A 15461-nucleotide genomic window follows, 5' to 3' on the forward strand; every position below is an offset into this window, starting at 1 on the left:
CAAGGGGTGGAGGAGTCCTCCTCCAATCCTAGTCCAATTAGCATGGAAGGTGGAGTCCTTCTCTTCTTTCCCACCTTTCCTTTTTTTTCTTTCTCTTCTCTTGGTTTTTCTTTCTCTCTTGCGCAAGACAGCCTTGGGATGACCCCACCTACTTGGTGCGCCACCCCCAAGGTCCTTGGGCCCTCCCGGGTGGGTGGTCCCCCTCCCGGTGAAGATCCAAAACCCATTCGTCATTCCCGGTACATTACCGGTAATGCCCGAAAACCTTCCGGTAACCAAATGAAGTCATCCTATATATCAATCTTCGTTTTCGGACCATTCCGGAAACCCTCGTGACGTCCGTGATCTCATCCAGGACTCCGAACAACATTCGGTAACCAACCATATAACTCAAATACGCATAAAACAACGTTGAACCTTAAGTGTGCAGACCCTGCGGGTTCAAGAACTATGTAGACATGACCCGAGTGACTCCTCGGTCAATATCCAATAGCGGGACCTGGATGCCCATATTGGATCCTACATATTCTATGAAGATCTTATCGTTTGAACCTCAGTAAGGATTCATATAATCATGTATGTCATTCCCTTTGTCCTTCGGTATGTTACTTGCCCTAGATTTGATTGTCAGTATCCGCATACCTATTTCAATCTCGTTTACCGGCAAGTCTCTTTACTCGTTTCCGTAATACAAGATCCTGCAACTTACACTAAGTCGCATTGCTTGCAAGGCTTGTGTGTGATGTTGTATTACCAAGTGGGCCCCGAGATACCTCTCCGTCACACGGAGTGACAAATCCCAGTCTCGATCCATACTAACTCAACGAACACCTTCGGAGATACCTGTAGAGCATCTTTATAGTCACCCAGTTACGTTGTGATGTTTGATACACACAAGGTATTCCTCCGGTGCCAGTGAGTTATATGATCTCATGGTCATAGGAACAAATACTTGACACGCAGAAAAATAGTAGCAACAAAATGACACGATCAACATGCTACATTCATTAGTTTGGGTCTAGTCCATCACATGATTCTCCTAATTATGTGATCCCGTTAAGTGACAACACTTGCCTATGGTCAGGAAACCTTGACCATCTTTGATCAACGAGCTAGTCAACTAGAGGCTTACTAGGGACAGTGTTTTGTCTATGTATCCACACAAGTATTGTGTTTCCAATCAATACAATTATAGCATGGATAATAAACGATTATCATGAACAAATAAATATAATAATAACTAATTTATTATTGCCTCTAGGGCATATTTCCAACAGTCTCCCACTTGCACTAGAGTCAATAATCTAGTTCACATCACCATGTGATTCCAACGAATCCAACACCCATGTAGTTCTGGGGTCTGATCACGTCTTGCATGTGAGAGAGGTTTTAGTCAACGGTTCTAAAACGTTCAGATCCGTGTGTTCTTTACAAATCTTTATGTCATCTTATAGATGCTGCTACTATGTGCTATTCGGAAATACTCCAAATATCTACTCTACTATACGAATCCGTTTCACTACTCATAGTTATTCGGATTAGTGTCAAAGCTTGCATCGACGTAACCCTTTACGACGAACTTTTTAACCACCTCCATAATCGAGAAAAGTTCCTTATTCAATTAGTTACTAAGGATAAATTTTGACCGCTGCTAGTGATTCAATCATGGATCACTCTCTGTACCTCTCAACAGACTTTGGGTCAAGGCACACATCAGGTGCGGTACCCAGCATGGCATACTTCAGATTCTACGGCCAAGGCATAGAAGACGACCTTCGTCTATTTTCTTTATTCTGCCGTGGTCGGGTTTTGAGTCTTACTCAAATCCACACCTTACAACACAATCAAGAACTCCTTCTTTGCTGATCTATTTTGAACTCCTTCAAAAACTTGTCAAGGCATGCATCTTGTTGAAACTTCTATTAAGCGTTTCGATCTATCTCCATAGATCTTGATGCTCAACGTTTCAAGTAGCGCAAACTAGGTATTCCTTTGAAAAAACTCCTTTCAAACAACCTTTTATGCTTTACAGATATTCTACATTACTTCTGATCCACAATATGTCAACCACATATACTTATCAGAAATTCTATAATGCTCCCACTCACTTCAGTGGAAATACAAGTTTCTCATAAACCTTGTACAAACCCAAAATCTTTGATCATCTCATCAAAGTGTACATTCCAACTCCGAGATGCTTGCACCAGTCCATTGAAAGATCGCTTGAGCTTGCATACTTGCTAGTATCCTCAGGATCGACAAAACCTTCTGGTTGTATCATATACAATCTTTCCTCAAGGAAACCATCGAGGAAACAATGTTTTTGCCTTCCTATGTGCAATATTTCACAAATAATGCAGCAACTACTAACATAATTCCAACAGACTTTTAGCATCGCTATGAGTGAGAAAGTCTCATCATAGTCAACTATTTGATCTTGTCAGAAACATCTTTGCGACAAGTCGAGCTTTTCTTAATAGTGACGATTCACCATCATCGTCTGTCTTCCTTTATAAAGATTCATCTTTACTTAATAGTCCTACTACCATCAAGTTCGTCCAAAGTCTATACTTTTTTCTCACATATGGATTCTCTCTCGGATTTCATGGCCTCCAGCCATTTGTCGAAATCCGGGCCCACCATTGCTTCTCCATAACTCGTAGGTTCATTGTTGTTCAACAACATGACCTCCAAGACAGGGTTACCGTACCACTTTGTAGTAGTATGCGACCTTTGTCGACCTACGAGGTTTGTAGTAACTTGATCCAATGCTTAATGATCACCATCATCAGCTTCCACTTCAATTAGTGTGGGCGCCACACGAACAACTTCCTGCGCCTTGCTACACACTGGTTGAAGCGATGGTTCAATAACCTCATCAAGTTCTACCACCCTCCCACTCAATTCTTTCGAGAGAAACCTTTCCTCGAGAAAGGATCCGTTTCTAGAAACAAACACTTTGCTTCCGGATCTGAGATAGGAGATGTATCCAACTGTTTTGGATATCCTATGAAGATGCTTTCATCCGCTTTGGGTTCGAGCTTATCTGACTGGAACCTTTTTCACATAAGCATCACAGCCCCAAACTTTCAAGAAACGACATCTTAGATTTCTCTAAACCTCAGTCTATACTGTGTCATCTCAATGGAAATACGCAGTGCCCTATTTAAAGTGAATGCGGTTGTCTCTAATGCATAACCCATGATCGATAGTGGTAATTCGATAAGAGACATCATAGTATGCACCATATCAAATAGGGCATGGCTATGACGTTCAGACACATCATCACACTATAGTGTTCCAGGTGGCATGAACTGCGAAACAATTTCCACATTGTCTTAACTGCGTACCAAAACTCGTAACTCAGATATTCATTTCTATGATCATATCGTAGACAATTTATCCTCTTGTTACGATGAACTTCACTCTGAAACAGAATTGAACTTTTCAATATTTCAGACTTTGTGATTCATCAAGTAAATACTCTTGTACCTACTCAAATCGTCCGTGAAGTAAGAACATAACGATATCCATTGCGTGCCTTAGCACTCATTGGACTGCCAACATCAAAAATGTATTATTCCCAACAAGTTACTCTCTTGTTTCATGTGGCATGTTTTGCATGTCTCAAGTGATTCAAAATCAAACGAGTCCAAACGATCCATCTCTCATGGAGTTTCTTCATGCATTTATACCAACAGGTATGGTTTGCATGTCTCAAACGTTTCAAAAATGAGTGAGTACAAAGATCCATCAGCATGGAGCTTCCACATGCATTTTATACCAACATGACTCAAGTGGCAGTGCCACAACTAAGTGGTACTATCATTATTACTTTGTATTTTCGGCACTAATATCATGAACATGTGTAACACTACGATCGAGATTCAATAAACCATTGAGGGTAATTATTCAAGCAAATAGAACAACTATTATTCTCTTTAAATGAATAATCATATTGAAATAAACACGATCCAATCATGTTCATGCTCAACGCAAACACCAAATAACAATTATTTAGGTTTTACCACAAATCCCGATGATAGAGGGAGCGTGCAACGTTTGATCACATCAACCTTGGAAACACTTCCAACACTTATCGTCACCTCGCCTTTAGCTAGTCTCCGTTTATACCATAGCTTTCATTTCGTGTTACTAATCACTTAGCAACCGAACCGGTATCCAATACCCGTGCGCTACTAGGAGTACTAGTAAAGTACACATCAATCATCATGTATATCAAATATACTTCTTTCGACTTTGCCAGCCTTCTTATCTACCAAGTATCTAGAGTTGCTCCGCCTCAGTGACCGTTTCCCTCATAACAGAAGCACTTAGTCTCGGGCTTGGGTTTAATCTTGGGTCTCTTCATTAGTGCAGCAACTGTTTTGCCGTTTCACGAAGTATCCCTTCTGGCCCTTGCCTTTCGCGAAACTTAGTGGTTTTACTAACCATCAACTATTGATGCTCCTTCTTGATTTCTACTTTCACAGTGTCAAACATCGCGAATCGCTCAAGGATCATTGTATCTATCCTTGATATGTTATAGTTCATCACAAAGCTATCACAGCTTGGTGGCAGTGACTTTGGAGAACCATCACTATCTAATCTGGAAGATTAACTCCCACTTGATTCAAGCGATTGTCGTACTCAGACAATTAGAGCACACGCTCAACGATTGAGCTTTTCTCCTTTACTTCGTGGACAAAGAATCTTGTCGGAGGTCTCATACCTCTTAACAAGGGCACAAGCATGAAATCACAATTTCATCTCTTTAGAACATCTCTTATGTTCCGTGACGTTTCAAAACGTCTTCGGCGCCTTGCTTCTAAGCCACTAAGTATTTTGTACTGAACTATCGTGTAGTCATCAGAAACGTGTATGTCGGATGTTCACAACATCTACAGACGACGCTCGAGGTGAAGCACACCGAGTGGTGCATTAAGGATATAAGCCTTCTGCGCAGCAACGAGGACAATCCTCGGCTTTACAGACTCAGTCTGCAAAGTTTGCTACTATCAACTTTCAACTAAATTTTCTCTAGGAACATATAAAAACAGTAGAGCTAAAGCGCAAGCTACATCATAATTCGCAAAGACCATTAGACTATATTCATGACAATTAGTTCAATTAATCATATTACTTAAGAACTCCCACTCAAAAAGTACATCTCTCTAGTCATTTGAGTGGTACATGATCCAAATCCACTATCTCAAGTCCGATCATCACGTGAGTCGAGAATAGTTTCAGTGGTAAGCATCTCTATGCTAATCATATCAACTATACGATTCATGCTCGACCTTTCGGTCTCATGTGTTCCGAGGCCATGTATGCACATGCTAGGCTCGTCAAGCTTAACCCGAGTGTTCCGTGTGTGCAACTGTTTTGCACCCGTTGTATGTGAACGTTGAGTCTATCACACCCGATCATCACGTGGTATCTCGAAACGAAGAACTGTCGCAACGGTTGTCACATCCCTGACCCCTTAAGCAAGTTAGTCTTGTGCTCATGTATTCTTTGCATTTGCATCTAAGAAGTTTCAACAAAAATAAGAAAGTGGCAAAGGAAAAACTCAAAACCCTAGCCACTACTTTAAATAAAGAAAATCTCAAACTAGTTCAAATCAATGAACCCAAAATGGCCTCAAGAAATGTTCAAACTTTCTGATAAATCATGAAAGTAAATGAGCATTGGAGAAAACTATTTTCTTGACACTTTAAGCATTTTCAATTAATGCAAAAAGCCACTGGTTTCAAATTTTAAAATTGAAATCAGAAACTATAAATTTTCAAAAATGTTGAAAACTTTGGAAATGGTTGGGAATATTATAACAATATTTCAGGAGGTCTAAAATAGTTTTTACTTTTTGTTTTGGAGCTGAAATAAATAGCAAAACAATAGTTAGCAAAACAGAAAAACAAAAACAGAAGAAAAAAAATGCGAAACTCTTACCAGTCGCCTAGCCTGGCCCGGCCCATCTCCCTGGCTCGTCCCCTCCCTCGCGCCAGTAGGAGCAGGAGGTGGCCGCCGCCTCCTCCGGCGCGGCCACGCACCTGTGCGCCTGCCTGGCCGCCGCCTCGCGCTGGCAAGGCCGGGGATAAGCTCCCCGAGGCCTCCTCTATCCATTCCCAGCGCTAACTCTCTCCCTCCTCTCGGATCTCTTCCTCCTTCCTGCTGCCGCCATTGGAGCCGAGCTCGAGCTCGAGCCACAGCACCTCTAGCCATGGGAACCCTCCTCCGAGTAGTCCGTTAGCTCCGCCTCGTCGCTCTGGTCATCTCTGCAGAAGCCGAAGCTTCCCCGAGCTCTGCATCGCCCCCAACGCCATCGTCTTCCACCTCCGGCCGCCGGACCTCTTCCGTCGATTCGCTCCCTCCGGCGCATCCCCGAGCCCCTCAACAGCACCATCGGAACCGCCGTGAGCTCGTCGTCGTTTCCCCTCTCGCCCCACGCTCTTCCATGCATCGTAGCCCCGTTCCCACCAAGGCCGAGAGCTTCTCGCCGCCGGTCATGTCGTCGCCGTCGCTGTGGTGTCTGATCCACGCGCTCGAGCTAGGGTTCGAGCTCCTCGAGCCTCCAGGAGCGTGATGAGCCCCTCAGCTGCCCTCCCCGTGCCCTAGAGCCATCGCTCGTAGAAGGCCGAGCTTCGGCTCGTCGCCGGCGCCTCTTCCGGCGACCCTAGCCACCCCTGATGCCCGTGCCAGATCGGCCACTTCGCCAGCGTTCCGTAGCTGCAAACCGCGTTCGAATTGGTGCTGTGCAGCACCGTTTAGGTCGTCTCCGGCGAGCCCTCCACCGCGGGCTTGGTCGCCGGCGACCACCCTCCGGTGGGCGTCGACGTGGCCGACCATTAGGGCGTAATTGCCCTCCCCTCAGTCGCTGCCAGAGGGCCCCACGCCTGGTCAAACCCCAATTAGGGGCTGGTCAGCGCGGGGTTAGCCCCTGGGTCACTGACCAGTGGGTCCCCCCTGTCAGGTTTGACCTGAACAGGTCAGCTGACCTGCTGACGTCAGCCTGATGCAATAAATAGAATTTCCAGTATAGAAATAATTCCAGTCAATTGCTAAAACTTGTAAAAATCATAGAAATTAATCTGTAACTCCAATGAAAATAATTTATATATGAAAAAGTATCAGAAAAATTCAAGGATTCTGATTATGCTATTTTCAACCATGTTTGAAAAAGTTACAGAACCCTAAAATGTGAAATAAGGAATAATTCAATTCTTATAATCACTTTTTAAATGGAATTTGGAAAAATATTCAAATTTCATTATGAATGCAATGATCACACACTGTCCTAGTTACAAATCAGTACCATAACATGACATCTCATGCAAGCTAACATCAAGTTGATCTGAGCATCAGGTCGAATCAATTAAATCGGTAACCGTGAAAGCCCCGTTTGAAGTGATACCGAATATGATTCAAATCAACTCTAAACCTAATACATGTTGATTATAATAACTTATCACCTTGCATTCTCATGCCATGCTCATGCATCATTTTGATTGCATATGATTGTTATTGAATGTTGCCATTTATTTCGGTAGGCTCCGCAACCCCGGATTCCACCGAATATCCGTCTGACGGATATCGTTCCTCCTCTGAGCAACAAGGCAAGCAACCCTTTTGATCATCCCGATAAATCCCATGTTCTTGCTCCTGCACCTATTTATTGCATTTAAGATCAAATGCTTCAACTGCTTTTGCCATGATAGTTGAACCCACTTCCTTTGCATGACCTAACCTTGTCACAGTAAATAGCCGAACCTTGCAACCTAGCATACCTGGTAGTTGCTTGAGCTATGATGTGCCTTATCCTGCTATGCATGCTATGCTTAGAGTTGTGTATGGTCTGTCATCTGGGAGATGAACAGAAATGTGGAATGTGTTCGGTGAGCAAAGGTTGTGTGTTGAACTTGATTTGGTAAAGGTACCGGTGAAAGGCTGTGTAGGAGTACATGGCGGGTTGTTTCATTGGAACCGTCCTTAGGAACTGAGTTTCGTGTATGTAATCCAAGACTAGATACTACCACATGCTGGGCCCTGAAATATGACCCCGCTCGGCCTATTAATCGCGTAGTACTCGGTCCAGGAGTTGCAAGTAGTTTCTGGTGTTTATAGTAATGCTGGAGGCCGTGCATGGTGCTGACCTGAGAGGTGGGCCGTGATGCGGTAGGCAGTGGCACGGTGTACCAAGTGGCACCCGGATGGTGGGCTTGGGAACCCTGCGCACATCGTTTGAGGCCGTGGCGGAAACCTCGGCCGGACTTCCGTACGGGTTACTCTCAGATAGGCGATAAACCTGGACTAGGTACTAGTGTGGTTAACGGTCGTGGCCGACTCCCTCGCTGGGCTTCCGCTTGAAGGTTGCCGAGGTGCATGACGTGCACATGGCGATAAGTGGCGAGAGCGTGTGTGACGAAGTACACCCCTGCAGGGTTATGATCTATTCGAATAGCCGCGTCCGCGGATATGGACTACTTGGAGACATATGTTGTTCATAGATAACTTCAATGGCTACTCTTAAAATTGCCAAGATAAGCGTGAGTGTCGTGGACGGCATTTCCGTACGGAGACGGAATGATTCCACGATAGTGTATTGTTGTGGTGTTAGTGGACTCGTGTGCGAGAAATCAAGTTGTCAAAAATAATTTCAAAATGCAAGTTGTCTAGCCACGAGTCAAATGCTGGCTTTCCGCATGAAACCCCACAATACCTTTTGATACCTTGCATGAGTAGTTAGTCATCCTAAAGTCTTGCTGAGTACCTTCGTACTCATGTTTGCTTAATAAATGTTGCAGAGGTTGCTAATGACCCTAATGGAGGGTTCTTCGTAGACATCGACGACGACGAGTAGCTGGTGTCCCAGCTACGATCTGGCCCTACGTTGGCCCTGTAGTATAGTCAGGCCATGTGCCTTCTAGTTGCCCTGTCTGTACCCAGACAGTTTATAACTCTTTCGCTGGCTTGTAATTGTATGACTGCTATTATGGGTCGTGAGACCCTTAATGTGTAATATTATGTGTGTGGCTCTTCCGAGCCTCTTAAATAAAGGTTGTATGTTTATGGTTATGTTGTGATGCCATCGATGTATCTATACATATTGGTATGCTATGCGTACGTGTGTCATACTTGATATGTATGGGGTTCGATTACTTAGTCGTGAACTTTAGTAGCACTCCTTACAAGGAAATGCCCCTTTGTGATCCAACGAGCCTTGGTAGTTCGCTACAGCTCCGGACACAATGGTTGACCGGCATGTGTCCTTCTTAGCTGCTGTGTCTGTCCCCTTTGGGGAAATGTCACGCGATGTAATGGAGTCCTTGTAGCTTGCTACGACTCGTCTACATTCGCTGATGACCGACACCTGCTTTGTTGGGTCATGTATGCCTGTCCTTGTGCGGTACTGCCACTTTGGTTTATGACTAGACATGTCGATCCGGGTTCTTTGACATTGGATTGCTAGCGACACCTTCGCATACGTGAGTCAAAAGACACAAACGGTCCCGGCTAAGGTAAGGCTGCAGCCGTGGAGTTAACCGTGCGTGAGACCACAAAGGGATGCGATGTGTTACAGGCTGGATTCCTATGGCTTAGGATCGGGGTCCCGACAACGGTGCACAGTCGGGGAGAACACAATTTCGTCTTGAAATTTTAGTGAGAGATCACCTCATAATGCTACCGTCGTTCTAAGCAAGATAAGGTGCATAAAGGATTAACATCACATGCAATTCATAAGTGACATGATATGGCCATCATCATGTGCTTCTTGATCTCCATCACCAAAGCACCGGCACGATCTTCTTGTCACTGGCGTCACATCATGATCTCCATCATCATGATCTCCATCAACGTGTCGCCATCGGGGTTGTCGTGCTACTCATGCTATTACTACTAAAGCTACGTCCTAGCAATATAGTAAACGCATCTGCAAGCACAAACGTTAGTTTAAAGACAACCCTATGGCTCCTGCCGGTTGCCGTACCATCGACGTGCAAGTCGATATTAACTATTACAACATGATCATGTCATACATCCAATATATCACATCACATCATTGGCCATATCACATCACAAGCATACCCTGCAAAAACAAGTTAGACGTCCTCTAATTGTTGTTGCATGTTTTACGTGGTGACCATGGGTATCTAGTAGGATCGCATCTTACTTACGCAAACACCACAACGGAGATATATGAATTGCTATTTAACCTCATCCAAGGACCTCCTCGGTCAAATCCGATTCAACTAAAGTTGGAGAAACCGACACTCGTCGGTCATCTTTGAGCAACGGAGTTACTCGTAGCGATGAAACCAGTCTCTCGTAAGCGTACGAGTAATGTCGGTCCGAGCCGCTTCGATCCAACAATACCGCGGAATCAAGAAAAGACTAAGGAGGGCAGCAAAACGCACATCACCGCCCACAAAAACTTTTGTGTTCTACTCGAGAAGACATCTACGCATGAACCTAGCTCATGATGCCACTGTTGGGGAACGTCGCATGGGAAACAAAAAATTTCCTACGCGCACGAAGACCTATCATGGTAATGTCCATCTACGAGAGGGGATTTCCGATCTACGTACCCTTGTAGATCGCACAACAGGAAGCGTTAAGAAACGCGGCTGATGTAGTGGAACGTCTTCACGTCCCTCGATCAGCCCCACGAATCGTCCCATGAACCGTCCCGCGATCCGTCCCATGAACCGTCCCGCAATCCGTCGCGCGAACCGTCTTGCGATCCGCCTCACAATTCGTTCCGATCCAGTGCCGAATGGACGGCACCTCCGCGTTCAGCACACGTACAGCTCGACGATGATCTCGGCCTTCTTGATCCAGCAAGAGAGACAGAGAGGTAGATGAGTTCTCCGGCAGCGTGACAGCGCTCCGGAGGTTGGTGGTGATCTAATCTCAGCAGGGCTCCGCCCGAGCTCCGTAGAAACGCGATCTAGAGGAAAAACCGTGGAGGTATGTGGTCGGGCTGCCGTGGCAAAAGTTGTCTCAAATCAGCCCTAATAGCTCCATATATATAGGAGGAGGGGAGGGGAGGCTGCGCCACCAAGGGGAGGAGGAGTCCTCCTCCAATCCTAGTCCAACTAGGATCGGAAGGTGGAGTCCTTCTCTTCTTTACCACCTTTCCTTTTTTTCTCTTCTTTTGGTTTTTCTTTCTCTCTTGCGCAAGACAGCCTTAGGCTGACCCCACCTACTTGGTGCGCCACCCCCAAGGTCCTTGGGCCCTCCCGGGTGGGTGGTCCCCCCTCCTGGTGAAGATCCAAAACCCATTCGTCATTCCCGGTACATTACCGATAATGCCTGAAAACCTTCCGGTAACCAAATGAAGTCATCCAGTTACATTGTGACGTTCGTGATCTCATCCGGGACTCCGAACAACATTCGGTAACCAACCATATAACTCAAATACGCATAAAACAACATCGAACCTTAAGTGTGCAGACCCTGCGGGTTCGAGAACTATGTAGACATGACCCGAGTGACTCCTCGGTCAATATCCAATAGCGGGACCTGGATGCCCATATTGGATCCTACATATTCTACGAAGATCTTATCGTTTGAACCTCGGTGCCAAGGATTCATATAATCCTGTATGTCATTCCCTTTGTCCTTCGGTATGTTACTTGCCCGAGATTTGATCGTCAGTATCCGCATACCTATTTCAATCTCGTTTACCGGCAAGTCTCTTTACTCGTTTCCGTAATACAAGATCCTGCAACTTACACTAAGTCACATTGCTTGCAAGGCTTGTGTGTGATGTTGTATTACCGAGTGGGCCCCGAGATACCTCTCTGTCACACGGAGTGACAAATCTCAGTCTCGATCCATACTAACTCAACGAACACCTTCGGAGATACCTGTAGAGCATCTTTATAGTCACCCAGTTAGATTGTGACATTTGATACACACAAGGTATTCCTCCGGTGCCAGTGAGTTATATGATCTCATGGTCATAGGAACAAATACTTGACACGCAGAAAAACAGTAGCAACAAAATGACACGATCAACATGCTACGTTCATTAGTTTGGGTCTAGTCCATCACATGATTCTCCTAATGATGTGATCCTGTTATCAAGTGACAACACTTGCCTATGGTCAGGAAACCTTGACCATCTTTGATCAACGAGCTAGTCAACTAGAGGCTTACTAGGGACAGTGTTTTGTCTATGTATCCTCACAAGTATTGTGTTTCCAATCAATACAATTATAGCATGGATAATAAACGATTATCATGAACAAAGAAATATAATAATAACTAATTTATTATTGCCTCTAGGGCATATTTCCAACAATTCTGTCAGAGAATCTAAGTTGAATGTGCTTCACAGTCAGCTTGACAAGTTCAAGATGAAGGATGGTGAAGGAGTCGGTGAAATGTACTCTAGACTAGCTCTCATCACCAATGAGATTACCGGCTTAGGAAGCAAAGAGATGACCGACAAATTCATCATCAAGAAGATACTTAGAGATCTTGATGGCAAGTATGACACAGTGTGCACATTGATCCAAATGATGATAAATTACCAAGATCTCAAGCCAACTGAAGTCATTGGTAGGATTGTTGCTCATGAGATGTCACTGAAGGACAAATATGAGTTGCACAACAAGTCAAGCGGTGCTTATAAAGCTTCATGTGATGCTCCCGCTACTTCAAAAGACAATCTTGTCACTGATGAAGAGACAAGCCTCATGGTCAGAAAATTCAACAAGTTCTACAAGAGTAGAGGCAAAGATAGAATCTCAAGTTCAAGACATGATGAGAAGCGTTCATCCAGTCGTGACCGAAACTGCTACAAGTGTGGGAATCCCGGACAATACTCAAATGAGTGCCCGGCTCCCTACAAAAGAAGAAAAGAGTCACCTCGAAGACGAAGCTCAAGAGATGAGTCACCTCTTAGAGAGAGAAGGAGTAGAGAAGATCACTATGAACGAAGACACTCACGGAGAGGCAAGGAATCGGAGAAGAAGGACAAATACACCAAGAGCAGTTCAAGAAGAAGACATCAAGCTCATGTTGGTGAATGGGTCTCTGGATCCGAGTCTGATCACCACTCCGAGAGAAGCTATCACTCCAACTCTGACTATAGTCAAGATGAAGGTGTTGCCGGGATTGCGCTTGTTTCCATCAACTCCTACGACTTATTTGATTCACCAAATGAGGGAGTCAGAAACTACTTCATGGCTAAAGGCCCCAAGGTATCACACCCTTAGTATCTTAATTTCAATAGTGATGAGGATGACTTGTTAGGAGAAGATGACTTGCTTCTAGATAAAACTAGTGAATGCACTGAAAATGAATTTGCTATTTATCATGCTAGTCAAGAGAAATCGAATGATGATGATAAGAAAGAAATTGAACAACTAACTCAAGAATGAAAAAAATTAAGCTAGCTCATGCGACCACTCTAGAAGATCATAGAGAGCTTGCAAGAAACCATGAGAAGCTACGCTTCGAGAAGGTCAACTTGGAGCAATCAATGATGATCTTCAGAAGAAGAGTTCTTCTTATCTAGCCAAATGATTACTCTTGTCTAACTTTGTTCCACAAGTTAAACCTAGGAACACTAGTAGCAAAGGCAAGAAGGTTTCTTCATCTAGTCACAACAATGCTAAAGCTAAATCCAATAATGTTGTTGCTAGTAACTCTATTGATTCCACTAACGATTCTCTTAGCCAAGTTACACTTGAGCAAGAAAATAATCTATTGAAAGGTATTATAGAGAGAGGTGTCTTCAAGAGTCTTGCCAGAAGTAATCAATTTGAGGAAATTGTGCGCAAGCAAGGAGGACATTGGAAGAAACAAGGTGTTGGCTACTTCAACATCAACGGAGATGTTTGGGAAGAAGGTCCATATCCCACTCCCAAGCTTGTTCCCCAAGAGAAGAAGTCCACTCCTTACGAAGGAACGAGATCACAAGATGGCCTTCTACCACAAGTCCACAAAGGCAAGGGAAAACTTCAAGATTACATTGACCTATTTGAAGAAGAACCCCAAGCCAAGGTCTAGTGGATTCCCAAGGATACTACTAGCTCTACCTCAACAAGTGCTACCACAACTCTAAGGATTCCCATCAAATTGGTGTGGATCCCCAAGAGGAAGAACTAGAAGTTCTTGACGGATGACTCTGCCAATGGAATTCACTCTTATTCATTTTGGCAAGAACTATATGCAACCAACCTCAACCGTATGCATTAGTTCAAGGAGTCACACATTCCCTCAAAGGTAAGCAAGGAACAAGGTAATCAATGCATCTTTGGACATTATCCCATGTGTGCTTCACTCCATGTCCATAGATATTCTTGCATATGTTCCTTTTTCTTTGGGAATAACCCATGTATGTAAAAGGAGTATGAAAATAACAAGGATTTCTCCCAACTCAAGATGATCTTCATCAACATTGAGCATCCACCACTACTTCACCTACTTGAAGTCTTCTACGACAAAACCCAAGGTTAGTTGATCCCTCTTAGTGGGGATATCATATCAAGGGGGAGCTTTACTCTAAGACTTGAGTATAAGCATCTCTTAAGGATATGAACACATTAATGCTTATGTAAAAGTGGTAACCCCACTTGTGCTTAACGATGAGTATGACCTATGATCAAGTATTCTTACTTGGATCCTATGTCAATATACTCATATATAGATGACTTTGTCATCGCCCAAGTGCTTGATAGCTACTAGGATGTTTGTGCATGTTCACCATGTTTTATTCATCATTCTTATTGTGTGAGCATGTTGGTCTGCATGTGTTTGATCATTCGAGGACATCCAATTGTTGTTATTTGGCTTTTGATTTATCTTTTGCCAATTGGATGGACAAGAATGCCTAGGACCTTTCTCTAGCTATCTATGCTATCTCATCTCAAGTTCTATTCATGCTTCATCACAAAACTTGAACAAGCACTTGTCGATCCCTCTGTGTGAAGGTGCACTCGGAGTTCCGTATCGTCAAAGGCTGCCTTCCAAAACCTTTTTGAAAAACTCGGTGTGACCAACTCCACAAACACGGCGCCACCGATTTGTCAAAGTTGATCAGGTTTTTCTATCTCGGTACCACCGAAATCGCCAACTCGGTTACACCAAGTTTCCCTGTATACTGACAGTTGAGGAACTCGGTGACATCGATTTTGCCATCTCGATGACACCGATAGCGCACAAGTATATATATTTGCGGACCGAATATTTTGACTTCACTTCGTCAAAACCGTTTCGTTCGCCAAACCCTCGCTGCCCCCGAGACCCCGGGTCATCGCCTTTGTCTCCCCGAGCGTTGTCGCCTCTGGGATTCGTCGTCGTCGATGCAATCAACTCCGCCGTTGTCGTCGTACCCGAACCGCCACCAAGTTAGGGTACGGATCTGATTTCCTTTGCGTTTCCCTATCTGATGCTTATGCATTGGGAAAGATTTTCTTCGATCCACCATGTGCAAACCCTTCCTTCCA

The sequence above is a fragment of the Hordeum vulgare genome, chromosome 6H (genome assembly GCF_904849725.1).
Source record: "Hordeum vulgare subsp. vulgare chromosome 6H, MorexV3_pseudomolecules_assembly, whole genome shotgun sequence".
NCBI classification, from domain to species: domain Eukaryota; kingdom Viridiplantae; phylum Streptophyta; class Magnoliopsida; order Poales; family Poaceae; genus Hordeum; species Hordeum vulgare.